Source organism: Stegostoma tigrinum, chromosome 35 (assembly GCF_030684315.1).
Source record: "Stegostoma tigrinum isolate sSteTig4 chromosome 35, sSteTig4.hap1, whole genome shotgun sequence".
In the NCBI taxonomy this organism is placed as follows: Eukaryota; Metazoa; Chordata; class Chondrichthyes; order Orectolobiformes; family Stegostomatidae; genus Stegostoma; species Stegostoma tigrinum.
In genome coordinates, this window is record NC_081388.1 from 7,186,017 (window position 1) to 7,208,281 (window position 22,265).

Genomic DNA, 22,265 nt, shown 5'->3' on the forward strand with positions numbered 1-22,265 from the left:
TTCCTTGGTTTAGGTACTGTGAATATGATGCATTAAACTTATCTCAGTTCTTCTAACGTAGCTAGTGTTCTTTGTACTGTAATGATACAGCTATGTAGTCTGTTAAATCTTCACCAACCCACACAGCAACAAGCACTCAGTCTGCAACAAGGAAAGCTGAAAATCAATTCCTACCTCTGTCCACACGCTCCCCAGAGCCTTTTAATGTATCTTTCTTCACATCCACATTATGAATGGAACTAGAAAGGAAGTAGATGAAGACAAAATGACTCCTTGTAGATACTCATTTTACAGGACAGCTTAATCAGACACAATTAAACTCATTAGCTGTTTACTCAAGTCATGTCATCTCATGAACTCTGGCCTGGTTTTAGAATGCACCATCTTCTTGTTTCCATTCTGAAAAGAGACGTGACCTTCATGTCCAAAAACTGAACTGTGAGGAAAGTTTGGAAAAACACAGACCCTGCTTCACGTAACTCTCAGTCACATTCATCTCGCTCTTGGTTGCCTGTTGATTACTGGATCAATTCTTCTCCTTGCAGTCAAATCTCTTTCCTGTCTTGCCCCCTCCCTATTTTTCTAACTTGCTACATCCCACTGTGATCTCTTGTGTATGGGTTGTGTAATTGCGTAAATTCCAGTGTACATTTAGGACAGTTATATGGCGTAACATTGTAACATTGTCAGCTTTAGTCACTCTCTCATTGTTGTGAAGTCTGTGCAGTGCATTACGTCCGTCAGTTAAGTATATGCCACGTACAGTAACATAGGTCAGCATGGAAAACAGATCATGTGAGCCAGTGATAGTAAAGCATCGTAAGTAGTTAGTGCTGTTAATAAGTTTCCGAACATCTGCCTCAACTGAACGCAATCTTTGTGGGATATATTACATGGGTGAACATATAAATCAGGCCAAATCAAACAGGTTGTGCTGATTGACCCAAGAGACTACTTCCTTTGTTGCACTATGGGTAGCCATCTTTTCATCAGTCTGAACCATATACTCTATGAATCTCTCCACTTTTCTAGCTCACTCTCCCCTCCTTTAAGACACTCATTAAAACTTTCTTCTTTGGCCAAGCTTGTTACTTGTCCTAATGACTCCTTAGTATGAATGTTGATTTGATAATGTCCTGTGACATGCTTTGGGATGTTTAACCATTTCAGAGGTGCTACATTAATGTAGATATTTGTTGCAGAAAGGGAGCATCGTGAGCTAATTTCATTGGCGTGTGCTAGCTTGAGAAGGTGAATGCTGAGCACTGTTTCAACTTAAACCAGAGAAGTCTGACAGGCACAGGCCTTCACGTCTCACTTCTCTGCCTGAATGCAAGTCTCCAGCCCCGAAACATCAGCTTTTGTGCTCCTAAGATGCTGCTTGGCCTGCTGTGTTCTTCCGGCCCCACACTTTGTTATCTTACATTGTGATCTTTGTCACTGCAAGGCAGTTTCTGAAGCCACCAGATGAGGATTCTAACCTGGTGCTGTTAGCACCAACTTGGTCTGCACTCATTACCCTGAAAACTGGCCCCTGCTCCCCCAAAAGAATGCAAATTGCTGTGGCAATACATAATTTTTCAAGCATGTTGTAGCCCACAGTTATGGACAGTGATGGTGGGGATGCTAGTGTGCTCCCCATTGCATGGCTAATCAGGAATCTCTCCCACTCTTACCATCTGTCATTGACAGTAAAGATTTTCAGTTGATACTCAATCTATTTGGCAGCTTTATGAAAACACATTCCTTAGGGCCGCACACTGGCTCAGTGGTTCGCACTGCTGTCTTACAGTGCCAGGGATCCAGGTTTGATTCCACCCTCGGGCGACTGTCTGTGTGGAGTTGCATATTCTCCCCATGTCTGCGTGGGTTTCCACCGAGTGATCTGGTTTCCTCCCACAGTCCAAAGATGTTCAGGTTAGCGTGGACTGGCCATGCTAAATTGCCCATACTGTCCACAGATGTGTAGACTAGATGTGCTAACCATGGGAAAAGCAGGGTTACATGGATAGTGTAAGGAGGGTGGGATGTTTTTTGGAGGGTTGGTGTGGAATCAATGGACTGAATGGCCTGCGTTCACACTATAGCGAGTCTATGATTATCTGTCAAGCCCAGGCATATCCCTCAAATCCAAAGCTGGTGGCCAAGAGGCAACGACACCACCCACTGTACCATAAGGCCATCCATAAAAGATTGAGACACTATAATGGCTAAATGGCTGAAGACTGGACAGCCAAAGAACAAAGGGAACATATTATCACAAGAGGTTAAGTAGGTTGGACCTGTGCTCTTTGGATTTTAGAATTATTGAAACACACAAGACTCTTACAGAACTTGGAAAAGCGGCTTCCCCTGGGGGGAAAGTCTAGGACCAGAGGGCATAATCTCAGAGTAAGGAGTCACCTGTTGAAGACAGAGATGAGGAGGAATTTCTTCTCTCAGAAGGAACTCTATCTGTGGAATTGTTTACTGAAGAGCGCTGTCAAGGCTGAAATAGACAGATTTTTAAACAAGAAGGGGATGGTTATGGGGGAAAGGCAGTAAAGTGGAGTTGAAGATTATCAGATCAGCCACAATCTCATTGAATGTTGGAACAAATTAAATGGGCTGAATGGCCTACTTACTCCTGTGTCTTATCTAATGACACAGTTCTATTGGGACTAATAAAAAGGAGGCAGCACAGTTAAAATAAATTTTTGTAACATGACGGGAGGTTATGACTTGGGAAGATGATAGATACAGGTTCAATGGTCATGTTCGAAAAGGAATTGGATGAATATTTGAAAGGGGCAAGAAATTCACGGAGGCAGGGAAAGAACACACTAACTGGGGATTTCTCTTTGATACAACCAGTGCAGACTTCAGAATCACAGCAGTGATACAGTGCTGAAGGATGCCATTCGACACATTGTGCTTGCACAACTCTTCAGATGAGCATCTTAACCGGGCTCCAGTCTCCTCTCTCTGCCCCATGTCCCTGCTCACAATGCAGACTTGAACAGTCTCCTTCGGGGCTACACCGTTCCACAATTAAACAGGTTGAATGGACTGCCACAATTGGATAGTTGGGGGAGGGGTGTGTGGGGGCAGAGGTCTTGTTCTTAAAATGCATGAGAACACATCTCTGGGCACGTAAGTGGTACAAGGGGCATATTTACTCAAGCGCCTGCTGATGCTCATCTCTAGGTCTCAAGCCTGACAGAGCAGTCCAGCTTTGATATTTCAATGCCTACACACTGAATTATTGATCCGCTGAAAACCAGACAAGAGTTGGGCAGAAAAAGAAAGCAAGAAAATTGGGACCCATTCCTTTACGAAAAAAATAACTAAAATAAAAACCCAAAGTAAATCGATGCCAGCCTCGAGTTCTGTTTACAACAACGTAATGAGCAAATAATCAACCACTCAAATTTCGACAATGGTCTTACTAAAAAGTGGGTTTTAAAGATCTGGGATAACGGATTGAAGTTCCAGCCAAAGTGGAGGTGATTAATGCGGAGCTTTCTCAGCTGAATCTAAGCAACTTAATCATTTTCAAGGCGCAGAGCTGACAGCAGCAATCTTCTCACATTTCTCATTGAGTTACCACAGTACATCTAGATTTAATGTATCTCCCATCTTATGCGTGCCTGCGCTTCCAGTCAACTTTTCTCTATCACACATTTTTTAAAAAATTCATTCATGGGATGTGGACGTCGCTGGCCAGGCAGGTATTTATTGCCCAGCCCTAATTGCCCACAGGGCCATTGAGAGTCAACCCCATTGCTCTGCGTGTGGAGTCACATGTAGGCCAGACCGGGTTAGGTTGACGGATTTCTCTTGCCTGAAGGACATTACCGAACCAGATGGATTTCTCCGACAATCGGCAACGGTTTTATGGTCATCACCAGACTCTTAATTCCTGATTTTAAGTGAATTCAAATTCCACCATCTGCTGTGGCAGGATTTGAATCTGGATCCCCAGAATATTATTTGGGTCTCTGGATTATTAGTCTGGTGATAGTCCAGTGATATTATTTCTTTCCATATTTATAATGGAAGCTTATAACTATAGACATGATCATTAGAAAAATAAATCTTTCACCTAATGTTGCCTTAGGTCCAATGCTGCAGAATGCTTTGACAAACCTCTTTGAGGGCAGTTAGGTGTTAACCACATTGCTCTGAGACTGGAGTCCAGTCTATGTCTGACCAGATAAGGACAGCAGATTTCCCTCCCTAAAGGACATTAGTGAAGCTGATGGGTTATTATGACAATTAATGGCAGCTTCTGGTCAACATAGAGTAGACTGGCTTCCAACATTCAATTGATTTCATCAATTAATTGCACAAATCAAGTAACTGAATGATTTTATAAACTGAATTTAAATTTCACCTCTTATGAGGAAAAGTTTCTTAAATTGGACTCGTACTCACCGGAGTTTGGAAGAATGAGAGGCAGCCTTATTGAAGCATGCAAGATTTAAAGTTTATGAGGAGATTTATAGCTCGGGTGTAGATGAGGTTGCAGGCTTACTCGCTGAGCTGGTGTGTTTGGTTGCGGACGTTTCATCACCCTGCTAGGTAACATCATCAGTGTGCCTCTGGTAATGTGTTTGCGTTCTGTCCTGCTTGTTATTTATAAGCCTCGGTTTGTTGGGGTACTTGGTATTGTTTCGTTTCGTTCTTCAGTGGTTTGTATATTGGGTCCGCTTCAATGTGTTTGTTAGCCGAGTTCTGGTTGGAAAGCCAGGCCTCCAGGAATTCCCTGGCATGTCTCTGTTTGGCTTGTGGTTTGAATGAGTTGTCCAAGTTGAAGAAGGCATGTGGATACTTGCATTCATCGGTGGGGCATGGGGTACAAGAGTTGGTAAAACATACTGCAGCGATATAAAAACCTTGTCAGGCCGCATTTGGAGTATTGTGTGCAGGATTGGTCACCTCATCACTAGAAGGAAGTGGAAGCTTTGGAAACAGTTTAGAGAAGGTTCACCAGGACATTAGTGATAATGGGAACTGCAGATGCTAGAGAATCCACGATAATAAAGTGTGTAGCTGGATGAACACAGCAGGCCAAGCAGCATCTCAGGAGCACACCCCAGGACATTACCTGGTCTCAAGGCCATTGGCTATGAAGAAAGGTTAAAAAGACTAGGATTGCTTTCACTGGAAAGACAGCAGCTGAGAGGAGACCAGGTAGCAGTCTACAAAATTACGAGAGGCATAGAAGGGTGCATAATTAGGGGCTTTTTCCCAGGGTTGAAGTTTTAATAACAAGGGGGAGCAGGTTCAAGGTGAGGCGGGGCAAGTGTAAGGGAGATGTGCGAAGAATGTTTTTCTCGCAGAGAGTGGTAGGAGTCTGGAATGCACTGCTAGAGGTGGTGGAAGCAGGCGCATTGGCAACATTTAGGAGGCATTTGGATGGTTATATGAATAAGGAAGGAATAGTGGGATATGGATTGAATGAGGGCAGAAGGTTTGTATTTTTAGTTTAGTCAGGACAGGCTTGGAGGGCCCAAGAGCCTGTTCCTGTGCTGTACTTCTCTTTTGTTGTTTGTACTTTGAATTTGTGTCCTTCTTTGTCTGCGTGTATTGAGACCAGTGAGAATTGGTTGTGTCTCTTGGTAGCTTGTTGGTGTTCATATATCCTTAACGCCAGTTATTTTTCAGTTTGGCCTATGTAATGTTTGTCACAGTCCTTGCATGGTATTTTGTATATTACATGTCCCTGATGTATGGTAGGGCAACTAGCATATCTGGCCGTGTTGTGGTTTGTCATGGAGGTAATGGCAGATTGTGCTTTTTGGGTATCCATTCCTATTAAAAACTCCGTAAAGGGCTCCCATTCTGCTTTTCACAATTCCAGGTTGCTGCAGTGTATTGTGGCTCATTTGAATAATGTCCTGATGCAGCTCTGTTTATGGGTGTTGGGGTGGCTGCTGGTGTAATTATCTGGTCCATATGTGTTGTCTTTCTGTGTACGCTAGTCTGGAGTTCCTGTTGTTTTTGCATTCTATCATTATATCCAGGGAGGATAATCGGTTGTTGCTCTCTTCTTCTTTTGTGAATTTTATTCCACTGAGGATGTTGTTTATGTGTGTGGGTTTCTTCTAGTTTTATGCGTTTGATACTTGTGAAGGCATCATCTCCATAGTGGACGCAGAGTTTGGGCTGTATAGGGGGGAGCACTATCCATTCTAATCTTTGCATTACCGCTTGTGCTATCAGTCCTGATATTGGGAATCCCATTGGTGTTCCGTTGATTTGTTTAAATGTACGGCCGTTAAAAGTGAAGTGGGTTTTGAGGCACAGATCCAGTAGATTCAGGGGTCTGCCCTTGTTGATGTTGTTGGACTTATGGAATGCCTGCCTTCCTGATTTGTCCAGCAACGTGGCAACTGTCTCTTTGGCTGGGTCGATGCTAATGGATGTAAATAGTGCTGTTACGTCGAAGGATATGATCATCTCGTGCTCTGTTCTTCTGACGTCCTTTAATGTTGAGGAATTCTTGGGAGGAGTGGATGGAGTGGGGAATGTTGTCTACTAAGTATTATAGATTCCATTGTAGTTTGTTGGCTAGCCTATATGTTGGTGTGCCTGGTAGTGAGATAGCTGAGGGGCACCTCTGGCTTGTGTACCTTAAGGGGTTCATAGAAGCGGGCTGTGTTGGATCCTTCTGGCTTCATCTTTTGGTAGTCCGTCTTGCTGATGTCTCCTGAGCTGTGTAATTTCTTCAGGGTTGGTGTGATCTGGTTGCCTAACTGTGGCGTTGGGTCTACCGCCATCTATTAGTCGGCGTCAATATCTGCTAATAGTGCATCAGCTTTCTCGATGTATTGGGCTCCAATAAGGATTACAGTCATGCAGACATTACATAGGCCAAACTGGAAGAAAACTGGCAATGAAGGTATATGAACACCAAGTAGCCACCAAGAGACATGACCAATTCTCACTGGTCTCAATTTACATGGACAAAGGAAGTCACGAATTCCACTTGGACAACACATATATCATAGCACGAGTCAAACAGAGGCATGCCCAGGAATTCCTGGAGACCTGGCATTCCAACCAGAACTCAGTTAATAAACACATTGAACTGGACACAATATACAAACCACTGAAGAACAAAACCAGAACTAATACCAAGCACCCCAACAACCCGAGGCCTATAAATAACAAGAGGGACTAAACACCAACACTTCACTGGAGGCATGCTGACGATGTTACTAACAGGGTGACAATACGTCTGTAACCTGATACACTGACTCAGCAAGCAAGTCTGCAACCTCACATGCAAGGTTCTTAGGGGGCCTGACACTGTCAATATAGGGAGGGTAGTTTTCCCTCCACGGACAGCTTAGGACTAAAGGGCATCATCTTCTAAGAAGGAGTCACCCAGTTAAGACAAAGATGAGGTGGAATTTCTTTCCTCAGTGGGTTATAAATCTGTAGAATTCTTTATTGAAGAAGACTGTCAAGGTCGGGTCATTAAATATATTCAAGATTGAAACAGGCATGTTTAAAATCAGGAAGGGAATCAAGGGTTATGGGGAAGTGACAGGGATGTGGAGTGGAGGGTTATCAGATCAGTCACGATCTCATTAAACAGCAGAGCATACTCGATGGACTGAATGACCTACTTCTGCTCCTATGTCTTATGGTTTTCTGTCTACCAGCTGCTGTGGTGGTACGTGAACCCATGACTCCAGGGTCTTAGCTGCTGATCTATTCCCATATGCTCTGTTACCTATTTTAGAGGACAAGAGTTTCTGCTTCAGGTACAATCATTATTCTGGATTCAAATTGTGCAAATTTTGAAAAATTTTACACTTTTTTTTAAACCTTGCTCACACTCACTTGCATTTCGCCAAGCATTGTATCTTTCATCAGCTCTGCCGATCAGGCAGTAATTTCTAATGTAATGACAGTACCAAAGAATCATTTGATGTATTCAAGAGTGGAAGCCAACGCACACAACAGTGTGTACTATCAACGCAACACACTGGAGCGACTCACCAAGGCTCCTCAGACAGCATCCTTCAATAACGCAACCATTTCCATCTAGAAGGGCAAGGGCAGCAGATAAACAGAACACCACCCCACTGCAACTTCCCCTCCAGGCCACCGATTTGGAAATATATCATTCCTTCAGTATCGCTGGGTCAAAATCCTGGAATTCCCTCCTAATGGCATTGTGGGTCAACCCACAGCATATGGACTGTAGCGGTTCAAGAAGGGAGCTCAGCACCACCTTCTCAAGGACAGCTAGGGACAGGCAATACCGTAAATTCTGGCCCAGTCAGTGACATCCGTGCCTCATGAACAAATACAAGAGGGCTGGTTGAGTCCCATGAATACAGCTGGAAAGTGATTAACCACTTTTAAAAAGAAAATCACTTTTGGTCAGTGGATCTTTTACACTCACTGTGACTACTTTAAGTAAGTAAAAACAGCCTGAAACAAATTCAATAAGTTACAAAGATGTACAGTATTCGACTTGCATAAATTACAGGTAAACTAATATTTCAGAGCTGTTAAAAGGTGCCTATTAATGACTAGAGGCCTAAAGAATAAGGCTTGAGGTTAAAAGCCTCCTTTAAGGTGTCGCATCTATGTTAATTGGCAGAATCATCAGGGCCATTAATATGATTGGAAGGGATGATCAGTTTGGTAGATGTGCCTTTACTTATGTATAAAAAAAAGTCAGTCATATTTTGTTTGGGATTCAATTTGTGGTTGAACTTCCTCAAGTTGAATCAGCTGGTTCCAGAGAAATGGTGGTGATAAATCTGTATGTACTTGTCAACCTAGTCTTCTCTCATGAGGTTGGTGCACAGGTAGGAAGCTGTAAATTCAAGTGTGAAATGTTTACATACAAAACTTTCATTATGAACTCAGAGACAGAAGTTTACTTCAATGGAATTACTTCAGAAAAAGGTCAGTGCTTGGCTGTAAAATAGGGGATGGAATTACATCCTTACTATCCACCAGCCCTCCATTTGTGGATCAAACATAGCCCTGACTTCTTTTATTCAATGCCACAGGACATTTTGTCGTGTAGTTACACTTTTACTCAGAATCCATGGTGAAGCTCGGGTTACAGAACTCCTCCCACACTGGGTAAGGGGGGAAATACAAAGTTAAGTAACCAAATGGTTTGCAACGATGAACGTGGGTTTCAAATGATTCTTGTTTAAGTGGGAAGGACTGAGGGAAGAAAGGTACTCACGGTTTCGATGATCTGAACAAGCTGTTATGGGTTATGTCCAGACTTCAACACAGAGAGGGAGGGAGGTATGACAGCGCGCGCGCGAGGGAGGGACGGAGAGCGCGCGAGGGAGAGAGAGAGCGCACGAGGAAGAATGCACGTGGGACAGACCACGAGGGAGCAAGCATGAGGAAATTAATGTGTGTGAGGGACAGAGTGTGAGTGAGAGAAACGGTTAAAATGTATGAGACTATGTAGGAGTGAGCATTAGAAGGGAAGAGAGTGCGAACAAGGCGGACAACACACACTGAATCAGAGAAAAGCAGAAGCCTGCACAGGAAACTTGCAGCAGATTTGACCTGGCGTTTGCCTTGAAGTTCACTGTAATATTCCAGGCATGTAGCAGGCTGTGTGGTTTCTTTCATTTGCCTTGTGTGTTTAATGCGCTGGATGTGTTGTTTAAGCTGACCCACAGCTCCTCGATTTTATGCTATTATGTTTCAGCAGCTTGGCATAGGAGCTGATACCATCGATACGGAGAAAACATAGAATTAAATACTGGAACCCAGGATGCAGCCAGGAGCATCTCCACTGCTAGAGCTTTCGGGTACAATAGAACAGGATAACACCCATCACCCAGTAATTGGCAAAGCCCACCCAGCCACCAAATAGGTACAGTCCCATCACCCAGAATGCTACAGACTAACGACAGATGAAAACCAACAGAGACTATCCTCCCTCGTCAATAACAAATCAACCAGCCAGGAATCAATAGCCCGCTGGGACTATCTCAGACAACCGACAAGAACCCATCTGTACACCTGATCCTTTCCAATAGTCCCACTTGGTTCAAATCCATAACAAACCATTGACCAGAAACTCAACTGGACTTGCTACATAAACCCAAGGGCTACAACAGTACGTCAGAGGATAGGAATCCTGCAACCGGTAACTCAGCTCCTGGCTTCCTAAAACCTGTCCACAAGGCACAAATCAGGAGTGCGGACGGAATACTCGCCACTTGCCTGGATGGGTGCAGCCCCAACAACACTCAAGAAGTTTGACACCATCCAAGACAAAGCAGCCTGATTCAATGACACCACATCCACAAACGTTCACTCCCTCAGTAACTAGTATGCACCATTTACAAGATGCACTGTAGAAATTTACCAAATATCCTCAGATAGCACCGTCCGAACCCTGACTACTTCCATCTAGAAGGTCAAAGGCAGCAGATACACGGTAACAGCACCCCTGAAAGTACCCCAAGCCACCCATTATTCTGACTTTGAAATATATCACCATTCCTTCACTGTTGCTGGGTGAAAATCCTGGAATTCCCTCCCCGATGGGATTCTGGGTGTCTGTTGGTATTTATTCCCGCCTTCCCTATATCAATAACTATAGCATCCTTACAACAAATAGACTGCAGCAGTTCAGGAAAGCCAACACCACCAACTTTTGAACGGTAACTAGGGGATGGACAATAATCTTGGCCCAGAGATATCCACATGCCATGTCTGAAGAAATAAAAGTCAAGTCTATTCTTGTAATAAGCAGCAGTGAGCCTGTAATCGTCAGAGAGATCAAAGCAATAGCTTTCAAATCCACTGGGATGTCCCTGTGATGTTCAAGTCTCGCCTACCATGTTTCTCATTAGTTGTGACTTTGACGGATTGTGTCCCAGAGCAATATCCATTCCTCTGGGCTAGGAGATCTAGGTTAAATTCCACCTGCCCTAGAAATGTGCATAATATGCCTGAACAGGTTGATTAAAAATTAAACTATGATGACCAGCAGAGTTTACCGGATTTATTTCCTAACCATCTACTGCCCACTGAGAAACATATGGGAATGAGCCGGTCTGCTCAGTAAATTCACCTGGGAGTCCAAGCTGCTGTGGTCACATACACTTCCAGATGGTGTAGTCCGCAGAATTGGAGAGCAGTGTTTGGGCTCTGATATTCTTCACATGGCCTACCAAGAATCCCTCTCCCTGTTAACTTCTAGCCTGTTAAACTGCATTGGAAGAATTTACAGGTGGAGAAAAATCAACCTATTAGGTCATATTACAGACACAAGCTCCTTGGCTTTTGGGGGTAATAAGAAGACTTAGACCTAGAGGCAGGGACCATGCCAATGTACCACAGCTAACCAATGTTAACTAAGAAAATAGGCAACAGGAATAGGCTATTCAGCCCTTCTTGCCTGATCCACCGTTCAATATGATCATGGCTGAACATCCAACTCAGTCCCCTTTCCCAGTTCCACCCATACCCCTTGATCTCTTTAGTCCTAAAGATCTATCTCCAACTCCCTCTTGAAAACATTCAATATTTTGGTCTTAATCACATTCTGTGACAGAGAATTCCAGAGGCTAACCACTCTCTGAGTGAAGAAATTTCTCCTCATCTCAGTCCTAAAAGGTCTACTTTGTATTCTTAGAATGTGCCAATTCATTCTGGCCTCCTTGGGAACATCTATATATTTACTCATGAGCAGACAATATACTGACCCTACACGGAGTACAATATAGATGTGTAAGAATCACACTTGGACTTTTGGGGTTATGAGGAGAAATTATACAAACGTGGCCTGTTTTCTCTAGAATTTCCAAGGTTAAGCAGGGATCTGATCGAAGTTTTTAACGTATTAACAGGGAAAGACAGGATAGATAAAAATAAACTATTTCCACTGGTTAGGGATTCTAACACTAGGGGCATTGTCTGAGAATTAGGGCCAGACCATTCGGGAGAGATGTTAGGAAGCAATTCAACACACAAGGGGTCGTACAGGTTTGGAACTGTCTTCCACAAATGACACTGGATGCTGGATCAGTTGTTAATTTTAAATCTGAGATAGGTAAATTTTTGCTAAGCAAAGATATGGACCAAAGGTAGGTATATGGAGTTAGATCATATATCAGCTATGATCTCACTGAATGGCAGAACAGACTCAAGGGGCTGAATGGCCAACTCCTGTTCCTAGGGTCCACACTGGCTGACCCATTCAATAGCCATCAGGGTCCTTTACATCTATTCAAACATCAATGTACAGTTCCCCTATGACTAGCACCCATCTGATTATATTAACCAGCAGATGCCATCTTGTAAGATTGGTAGGGACTGATGACATACAAGAGCTGGACAACCAGGTATGAGAGTGATAATGGAGGTTCCAATGTTCCTCTCTGTTGGATGTGGAGGAATAATGTAAGGTTGAGGTAATTGCCTGCAGTAAGAGTGTGTACTCTTGCATTCAGAGGTATCATTCATAGAAGAACTATCCCTATGTAACAGCACAGGAAAGTCTGTTTCTTTCACGAAAACTCCACCTATATTGCTGTAAATCAATGGTGTTTTTCAGCTCTTTCCTCCATTAGCACAGCATTAATTCTTGTCTGACTTACTCCTGAGGCTTCCAGCTGATCTACAATAGAATTAATTCTCAGGCTAGTGAATTAGCATACACTCAAACTCTTTACATACCTCTCATTCCACACACACACACACACACACACACACACACACACACACACACACACACCTTCTTGGTCCCTGAAACCCTGGTCTTTCCACCTCGCCAAGCACACCTCCTTTCCTCTCTGTCAGAACCAATTGTGTCAGTATCTTTTCCCCTCCTGCCTGCCTGAGGCCAGCTCAGCCTCCTCAAAGCTTCTCTTCTCACCGGCCATGCAGAAAGAGAAAGTCCTGCTGTTTAACAGTTCAGGCTTCACCCTCTAATGAAGAACATAAAACACAGGAGAAGGATTTGGCAAGGCAGTGGTGTAGTAATGTCGTCACTGGACTAGCAATTCAGAACCCCAGGCTAATGTCCTGGAGCTCAAGTCCCACTTTGATAGATTGTTAGTGAATTCAAATTTCACTATCTGGAATTAAAAAGCCTAATGGTGATTATTGTCAATTGTTGTAATAACTAGTTCTGAAGAAGGCTGTCTCTCTCTCTCTCACCAGGTGTTTCTGGAGCTGCTGAATTTCACCAACAATTTTTGGGCTTGTTGTAAACACCACTCTTGTTCACTCATAACCTTTAGGGGAGGAAATCTGTTATTCTTAACCAGTCTTGCCCACATGACTACAGACACACTTCAAGGTGAATCACAGATTTGTTATGGTACAGAAGGAAGCCATTTGGCCCATTGTATTTGCATTTGCTCTCTGAGCGTTTTAATTCAGCGCTCTTTAAGAAAATATATTCACGTACTTTTCTCAGTGTCTTTTAAATGTAACTGTGCCTGCATCCCCACTTCCTCAGGAAGTTCATTCCACACATGAACCATTCTTTGCTAAAAATATTTGCCGTGTTTTTTTTTAAATCTCTCTTCTCTCACCTTAAACATATGTAAAAATAAACCCGAGTCTTGAAGTTCCCCATCCCAGAGAAAAGACACCTGTCATTAACTCTATCTATACCCTTCATGACTTTATAAACTTCTATATGGCTACCTCTCAAACTTCTACACTCCAGTGAAAAAAGTTTTAGCCTATTGAGTCACCATTAGTCTATTTTCCTAATCCCAGATTTTTTTTTATTGGTTACAAATTTCACCAGCTGCCTTGGTGGGATTCAAATCCATGTACCTAGAACATTAGGCAGAGGTTCTGGATTACTATTACCACTACACTATCACTTCCCTGTATCTCCTGCCTTTTCTCCGTAGCCACGGAATGGTACAGCACAGAGACAGGCTCTTTGGCTTATGTAGTCTGTGCTTTTAAACTGTACATATTTAGTGGTTAACTCTGCCATAGCCTTTCCACTGGCTTTTTGTAATGACGTTAATGGCCTGTGCAGGAGCTTCTGGCGATCCAGGTAGCTGGATAAATCCCCTTTGTCTTCCACATTTCCTAGTCCCTTACTATTCAGAAGAGTTCAAGTTTTAATTCAGGAATATCAGCACAAAATCTATGCCATTTTTTTCTTTGTGGTATTTGGTTGTGGCTCTGAAAGGGTTAACACAGAAGGCTGCTTTAAGCTCTACCCAATCCTATGCTGTCATAAGGACTTGGGTGAGGGAAGACAGAAAATCTCTGGATTGACAGACCTACAATCTAAGTCTCCTTGTAGACTTTGTAACAACATCTATCTTAATAATGTAACTTGCACCTAGTTACTATTATATAATAAACTATGTCTCGTTTAAGAACAGAACTGCTTCTCATTAGACCATGGATGTGATGTGATTTTCCATGAACAACATATACCACAAAGATTAGTTTCCTAGTTAGTCTCCATAATGACCAGAAAGAATATGCTTGCTCAGGAAGTTGTTGAATATATATGTGCTGCCCACTGATGAGGATCTTTCTGAGTTAGACAGCATTAAATGTAACTTTCTGAAACTGCTCTGCTTGTCCTTGACCAGAGTGAATGAGATCATTGGGGTGATTACCTTTTTACTTGGATTGATAATATTCATTTGTAGGTCAACAGGATTACCTTTGCTCTTGGTGGTAATAGCAAGTCAACTAAGAACACTGGAAATAGGCATCTGAGAGACTGGTTTGTATTGTAATACAAAGTCATACTGTAGCATCTTCGCAAGTATACATTGCAACTGTAGAGGTTCACTTATGACAGTTAGACCAACATTTATTATACATCCTGAGTTGCCCAGAGGGCAGTTAAGAGTCAGCCACATTGCTGTGGATCTGGACCTAAATGTAATTGGCCAAACCAAGTGATGTAACAATTTCCCTCCCTAAAGCACATTAATGAATGCTTTTTCAGACAATCAACAATGGATACATGGTCATCATTAGCTCTTAATTACAAATTTTTCAAAAATTTAAATTAAATTCCACCATCTACCATATTTGAACCCAGGTCCTCAGAACATTACCTGGTGCTCCAGAGCATAGTCCTGCAATATTACTACTAGGCACCGCTTTATGTTTTTGACGAATCATTTACAATGATTTATGGCTGGTATACACATCAAAAGGCATTCAAGCTCGTACATGTGGAACACTGATATTCTGCGAACAGGAGTGACAGCTTCCCTTTCTAGGTAGAAATGTTTCACAAGGACATTGGAACCAATGTTATAGGCTTGTCATCCTGTAGCAGACCTTTCTGGGATGCATCTACTTCCAAAATGTTGAGCTTGGAAGGATCATAATATTGCAGAACATACCTCATAGGGTCACAGAGTTATACAGCATGGAAACAGACCCTTTGGTCCAATTCAACTGTGCTGATGAGATATCCTAAATTAATCTAGGGCCATATGCCAACATTTGGCCTGTATCCCTCTAAACCCTTCCTATTCATATACCCAGCCAGATGCCTTTTAAATGTTGTAATTGAACCACCCTCCGCCATCTCCTCTGGCAGCTCATTCCATACACACACCACCCTCAGCGTGAAAATGTTGCCCCTTAAGTCTGTTTTAAATCTTTCCTCTCTCACCTTAAACTTATGCCCTTTAGTTTCGAATTTCTCTACCCTGGGAAAAAGGCATTGGCTATGCACCCTATCCATGCTCCGCAAGATTTCATAAACCTCTATAAGGTCACCCCTCAGCCTCGGACACTCCAGGGAAAATCGCCCCAGCCTGTTCAGACTGTCCCTATAGCTCAAACCCTATAATCTGTGTAACATCCTTGTAAATATTTTCTGAATCCTTTCAAGTTTCATAACATTTTTCCAATAGCAGGGAGACTAGAATTAAATGCAGTATTCCAAAAGTGGCCGAGCCGATGTCCTGTACAGTGGCAACATGATGTCCCAATTCTTATACCAACTCCAACATCTGCTGGAAGATAATACATTTTGAGAGTCACATACAAGCCAGATCAGGTGAGGGTGGCAGATTTCCTCCCCGAAGGACATTAGTGAATCGGATGGGTTTTTCCGACAATCGACAATGATTTCATGATGATCAGTAGAAACCATAGTGAATACATTTTGTCTCCTTCTTTTAAAGGAAAATGGGAGGCCATGGTGTGTCTATGTTTTTTTTAGAAAAAGCAGTTTATAAAAGGCCTCGGGCAGCTCTGATTTGGCAAAGTGATTTGGAATTAAATTTTAAAATAATTGAAAAAGTGATTTTGTGTTTCATTCAGGCTTTACCTATGCACAGTTGGGGGTTGATTCTGCTGTTTTGTTCTCTTTGGAAGCGATAATAATATGTACATGATGTTACTCTGATACTTTTCTTGGCATGAGCACCATGTACAGACACTGCTGAGTTAATTATTTTTGTTAAAGCGAGTAAAGGAACAGCAACAGGAAGAGAAACAAAAGCAGAAGTGGCCAAAAAATAAAAAGCACTTAACCACAACACAGAAAATACTGGCAGTTTTTCAAAAGTGTAAAGTTCCAGAGTGAGGATGAAAAAGCAAAACAGTTGAACATGGATTGGCACTCCAATACCATTTTGTCTCAAGTTTAATTATTCAAAGAAAGAATGAATTTGTACCTCAAAAGGCCAACAAAAGCGGATAAAGAAAGACAGCAGTCAAACTCCTCACCACTTTGTAAAATGAATCACCAAGATGAATAAACTCTTCCAATATTTCTGACGATTGCAAATATTCTGGAAGAATTTCCTAAATTTTAGAAAATTCCTGAGGTCCAAGTAAACTTCAGGATTCATATGCCTGAGTTCATGTCATTATGTCAACATCCAGGTGAAATAATTAATCAGTCCATAGAATCCCTACAGCGTGGGGGCAAGCCATTTTGCCTCTCGTGTCCACACCAATCTTCCAGAGAGCATCCCACCCAGACACATCCCTGTACCCTAACCCTGCACTTCCCACTGCTAATCCAGATACCTACACACTGACAATCCTGAAAAAGGGTTTCAGCCTGAAACGCTGACTTTCCTGCTCCTTGGATACTGTCTGATCTGCTGTGCTTTTTCAGCTCCATATTTATTGACTCTAGCTTCCAGCATCTGCAGTCTTTATACTCTCCAAGCTGCACATCTTTGGACTGTAGGAATAAACTAGAGTACCCAGAGGAAACCTGCACAGACACGAGGTGACAGGCTGCGTGAAGTTTGCATAGTCACCGGAGAGTGGAATCAAACCCAGGTCCCTGGCGCTGTCAGGCAACAGTGTTAACCATTGAGTTACCATGCTGGTCACATGCAGATATTGATAGAAATGTATGGAATGCAACTTCACTGAAACTAAGATAACAAAGTGTGGATCTGGATGAACACAGCAGGCCAAGCAGCATCTTAGGTGCACAAAAGCTGACATTTCAGGCCTAGACCCTTCAGGTATTATCTCGGTTTCTCCAGCATCTGCAGTTCTTATTATTTCTGATACAATTTTAACTTCACTGAAACTAACTTAGCTTAAAGGCTGATGGAACTGGGGATCACCTCAATACCCATCAAATCTTTATGAAAGGGACTTTCAGAAGCCTAAAGATTGGATCATCAATGCATTGCCAGAAAAAGGAAGCAGCTTTGAAGCAATTATAGCAAAACAGACCCTAGAAAAGTTATTGCAAGTGACAACAGGGACAGTAAAACATCAAAATTTCACATGAGATGTGGTACGTCTCGCCCACAAAAAACAATGTCCAGCATTTCATGATATATGCAACTACGATCTACAAAGGGATAACAAGGTGTGGAGCTGGATGAACACAGCAGGCCAGGCAGCATCAGAGGAGCAGGAAAGCTGCCATTTTGGGTCAGACCCTTCTTCAGGCCCGAAACGTCAGCCTTCCCGCTCCTCTGATGCTGCCTGGGCTGCTGTGTTCACCCAGCTCCATACCTTGTTACCTCAGACTGCAGCATCGGCAGTCCCTCCTATACCTACAAAGAGACATTGGCCTAAAATGTGCACAATGCCCAAGTGCTCCGAGAAAAACGAGAAGTAACACAGCATCATCTGAAGAAGATTCAACTGAGGAACAATATCAAAGATCTTCCCAAATATCCTTCCATGGCTCAAGCATGTTAACCAAGTTTCAGAGGTAACCACTGGTATAGCTTACAAAAGACAATTGCGCACGTGAGCCGTTTGACACAATCAGAAAGGCTGAAGTCTGTTTCCTCCATCTGAGCGATATATCCCAAAAGGAGTGGACAATACACACTGTACGCCAAGATTCACACTGGTGCGATTGTTAAAATCACTCCTTTATGTATCTTGCACAAAACATATTCAGGGAAATTAGCAGAAATGTGGCACAGTCCATACATGATAAGCTAATTGCTGACAACAGGTCTGACAATTGATGCATTGTATTTTTTCCATCTTGACAATCAATATGACTCCTTATAAATGTTGGAACTGTCTTAATCATTTATAGCAGGGTCTTCTATCAACATGTACAGATCTACAGATTATGACAGACCACCTGGTAACAAACCCATCAATTCAAACACCAAAGTTTTTGAGATTTGTAGCTCGGGTTGTGGATGAGGTTGTAAACTGGCTCGCCAAACCAGTGGATTTGATCGCAAATGTTTCTTCACCCTGCTGGTAACACTGTCAGTGCACCTCAGGTGAAGCGTTGGTGTTCTGTTGGTGCTATTTATATGCCTCTGTTTGCTGGGGTGGTTGGCATCACTTCCAGTTCTGTTCTTCAGTGATTGAACTGGACCCAATATACAAACCAGTGAAAAACAGAACCGGAAAGTGATGCCAACCACCCCAAGCAAACTGAGCGATAGGAGCTGACAACTTTTAGACTTCCTTTTGGTAGATTACCACTTGGATTATTGGTCAGGCAGGATGTGTTCCAACACCATTTGGGCTGTATCATTGAGAGCTGAACTGATTGTCCATCTCTGTGACGCTGTAGTTCCTGGGGAAAACTAGAGCCTGGCACAAACCCCTTCAACTCACAGCATTTTCAAAATTTCTAATTTTCAAAAAGCAAACAATGTCAAACCAATATGAGCCTCATCCTCATCTTCAGATCAATCTACTCTTCAAGTGATATTCAAAACAATCCTAGTGAAATAGCAGATATACAAATGATACCTAAGGTGCCCAAAAGATGCTACACCACCTGCCCCCATAGATAGGTATGGATGGTTTCATTAATGTTCATGTGGTTAAAATAGAAACTTCCCTACCCCGACTCAACTTGATTTCTTTGAATATTTTTAGCCACTGTAACTCATTTTCTGTGGGTTAAATGTTAAATGATGGCTTGGGCAGAGGAAGATTGACCAAAGAATAATGTGTGAGTCGTAACAAAGCTGCCCTGATGCTCGAAGAATATACAAGGCAGAAGACTCTGTTATAGAGAGGCAACTCTTTCCATTAGAGGGGGAGTAGTCCCACTACACCTGAGCCAGGGGCGTGGGGTTCAAGTCCTACCTGATTCCAAGGAAGGCATGTCCAGAAAGCAGCCAAACAGGTTAAGGATCAGTTTCAATAGCTGTACATCCCTAGTTGGCGTACATCTCTAGGGAAAGTGGCTCACAATGGTTAACAAGGGAAATTGGAGATAGTGTTAAAGCCAAAGAGGAGACATATAACTTGGCCAGAAAAAGCAAACCAGAACTGAAAAAAAATTTAAAATTCATTACAGAACATCAAAGGGTTTAATTCAGGAAGTGGAAAACAGAATATGAAAGTAAGCTTGCAGTAAACACAAAAACTGACTACAAAAGCTTCTATAGAATGGTCAACAGAAAAAGACTGGTGGAGGCAAACGTAGGTCCTTTGCAGTTAGAATCAGATGAATCCATAAGTGGAGAACAAACAGAGCAAAGAGACCAGTTGAACAAATACTTTGGATATGTCTTCACTGAGGAGGGCACAAATAACCTTCAAAAAATGCTAGGGGGCAGAGGGTCAAGCATGAAGGAGGGACTGAAGGAAATCCTTATTAGTCAGGAAACGGTATTGTGGAAATTGACGTCATTAAAATCTGATAGATCCCCAGGGCCTGATGCTCTGCAGAAAAGGCGTGGAAGTGGCCTAGAAATAGTGGACGCATTGGTGATCATTTTCCAGCATTTGGCAGACTCTGCCAGAGTTCTAATGGACTGGAGGGTAGCTAATGTAAGCCCACTCTTTAGAAAATGAGGGGGAAGAGAAAAAGGGGAATTCAGGCTGATTAGGCTGGCATCAATCGTGGGATCACTTACTAAGGATGTTGTAACTGAGCATTTGGAAAGCAATGACAAAATTAGTCCAAGTCAACTTGGATTCAGTAAAGGAAAGCCATGTTGATAAATCCTCTGGAATTTTTTGTGGATGTGACCAGTAGAGTGGACAAGGGTGAATCAGTAGATATTGTGTATCTGGGCTTTCAAAAGGCTTTTGACAACATTTCGCACAAGAGATTAGAAAGGAAAATTAAAGCTCATGGTATCGGGGTAATGTATTGACATAGATAGAAAACTGGATGGTTGACAAGAAGCTGAGAGTTGGAATAAACTGATCCTTTTCAGAGTGGCAGGCAGGGACGAATGGGGTACCGCAGGGTTCAGTGCTGTGACCCTAACTGTTCACAATATACATTAATGAATTGGATGAAGGAATTGAATACAATATCTAACTTGCAAATGACACTAAACTGGCTGGCAGTACATGCTGTGAGGAGGATGCTAAGAGACTGCAGGATGACTAGGAGAGACTGGCTGAATGGGCAAATACTTGACATATGCAATACAATTTGGATAAACATGAAGTTATCCACTTTGGATCACAAAAAACAGAAAGGAAGATTATGACCTGAATGGTGGTAGGTTAGGAAAAGGTGAGGTGTAATGAGACCTGGGTGTCATGGTAGAATGGTCCCTGAAGTTTGGCATGCACGTACAGCACGCAGTGAGGAAAGATAATGCCATGCCGGCCTTCATAGCAAGAGGACTGGAGTACCAGAGTAAGGATGTCTTGCTGCAGTTATACAGGGCCTTGGTGAGGCCACATCTTGAGTATTATGCCCAGTTCTGGTCTCCTAGTCCGAGGAAGGACATTCTTGCTATCGAGGGAGTCTAGCAAAGGTTCACCAGACTGATTCTCAGGATGGCAGGACTGACAGTTAAGGACAGACTGGATCAACTGGGCATGTAATCGCTGGAATTTAGAAGAATGAGGGGGAATCTCATAGAAACATAAAATTCCAATGGGAATGAGCAGGCTACATGTGGGAAGAATGTTCCCGATGTTGGGGAAGTCCAGAACCAGGGGTCACAGTCTAAGAATAAGGGGTAAACTATTTAGGACTGAGATGTGGAAAAATTTCTTCACTCAGTTGTGAACCTGTGCAATTCTCTCCCACAGGAAGGTGTTGGGGAAGTTTATTAGACATATTCAAGAGGGAGCCAGACATGGCCCTTGTGGCTAAAGAGGTGGCATGGTGGCTCAGTGGTTAGCACAGCTGCCTCTTCATACCAAGGACCCAGGTTCAATTCCAGCTTCAGGTGACTGTCTGAGGGGAATTTGCGTGCTCTCTCTGTGTCTGCATGGGTTTCCCCTGAGTGCTCTGGTTTCCTGCCCATGGATTGGCCATGCTAAATTAGTCAGATGTGCAGGTTAGGTAGGTTGGCACATGGGAAATGCAGGGTTACAGTGATACGGTAGTGGACTGGGTCTGGCAGGATGCTGTTTAGAGGGTTTATGTAGACCTGCTGGGCTGAATGGCTGGTTGCCACACTGTAGGGATTTTATCCTGTGGATCAAAGGGAATGGAGAGAAAGCAGGAGTGGGGCACTGAAATTGCATGATCAGCCACAATCATAAATGCCGGTCATGCAGACTCAAAAGGGCTGAATAACCTACTCCTGCACCTATTTCCTATGTTTATAAAGCATGCCAATGGTAGGTGACAAAGATAGGAGCGCATTCTGGTTACTGTGCAAGAGGAAGAAAGTTGGAGCCTCAACCATCACTATTGTAGTTCCCAGCTACAACATATGTGTAAAACATGGAAACTGGAATCAGGATTAGGCCATTCAGCCTTCGAAGCCTGTTCCATCATTCAATATTACCAAGGCTGATCCTCTATCTGAATGTTATATTCCTGCTGTCTCCCCACCCCTTGATGCCTTTAAAATCTAAAATAAAATTCTTTCCGGAAGAAATTCAGTTGCTTGGCCTTTCCAGCCTTCTGTGGTTGAAAATTC

The 22,265-nt window shown here is 42.8% G+C and overlaps 1 protein-coding gene across 7 annotated transcripts in view; it reads right to left on the reverse strand.

The window, feature by feature from the left end:
* Nucleotides 1-22,265, reverse strand: part of LOC125447480 (adhesion G protein-coupled receptor L1-like) — a 518,001-nt gene that overhangs the window by 439,754 nt on the left and 55,982 nt on the right. For all 7 annotated transcript variants that reach the window (XM_059639848.1, XM_059639853.1, XM_059639852.1 and 4 more), the window contains exon 2: nucleotides 175-239. The gene's annotated coding sequence lies outside the window, so the exon portion shown is untranslated. The remainder of the gene's footprint in view (nucleotides 1-174; nucleotides 240-22,265) is intronic.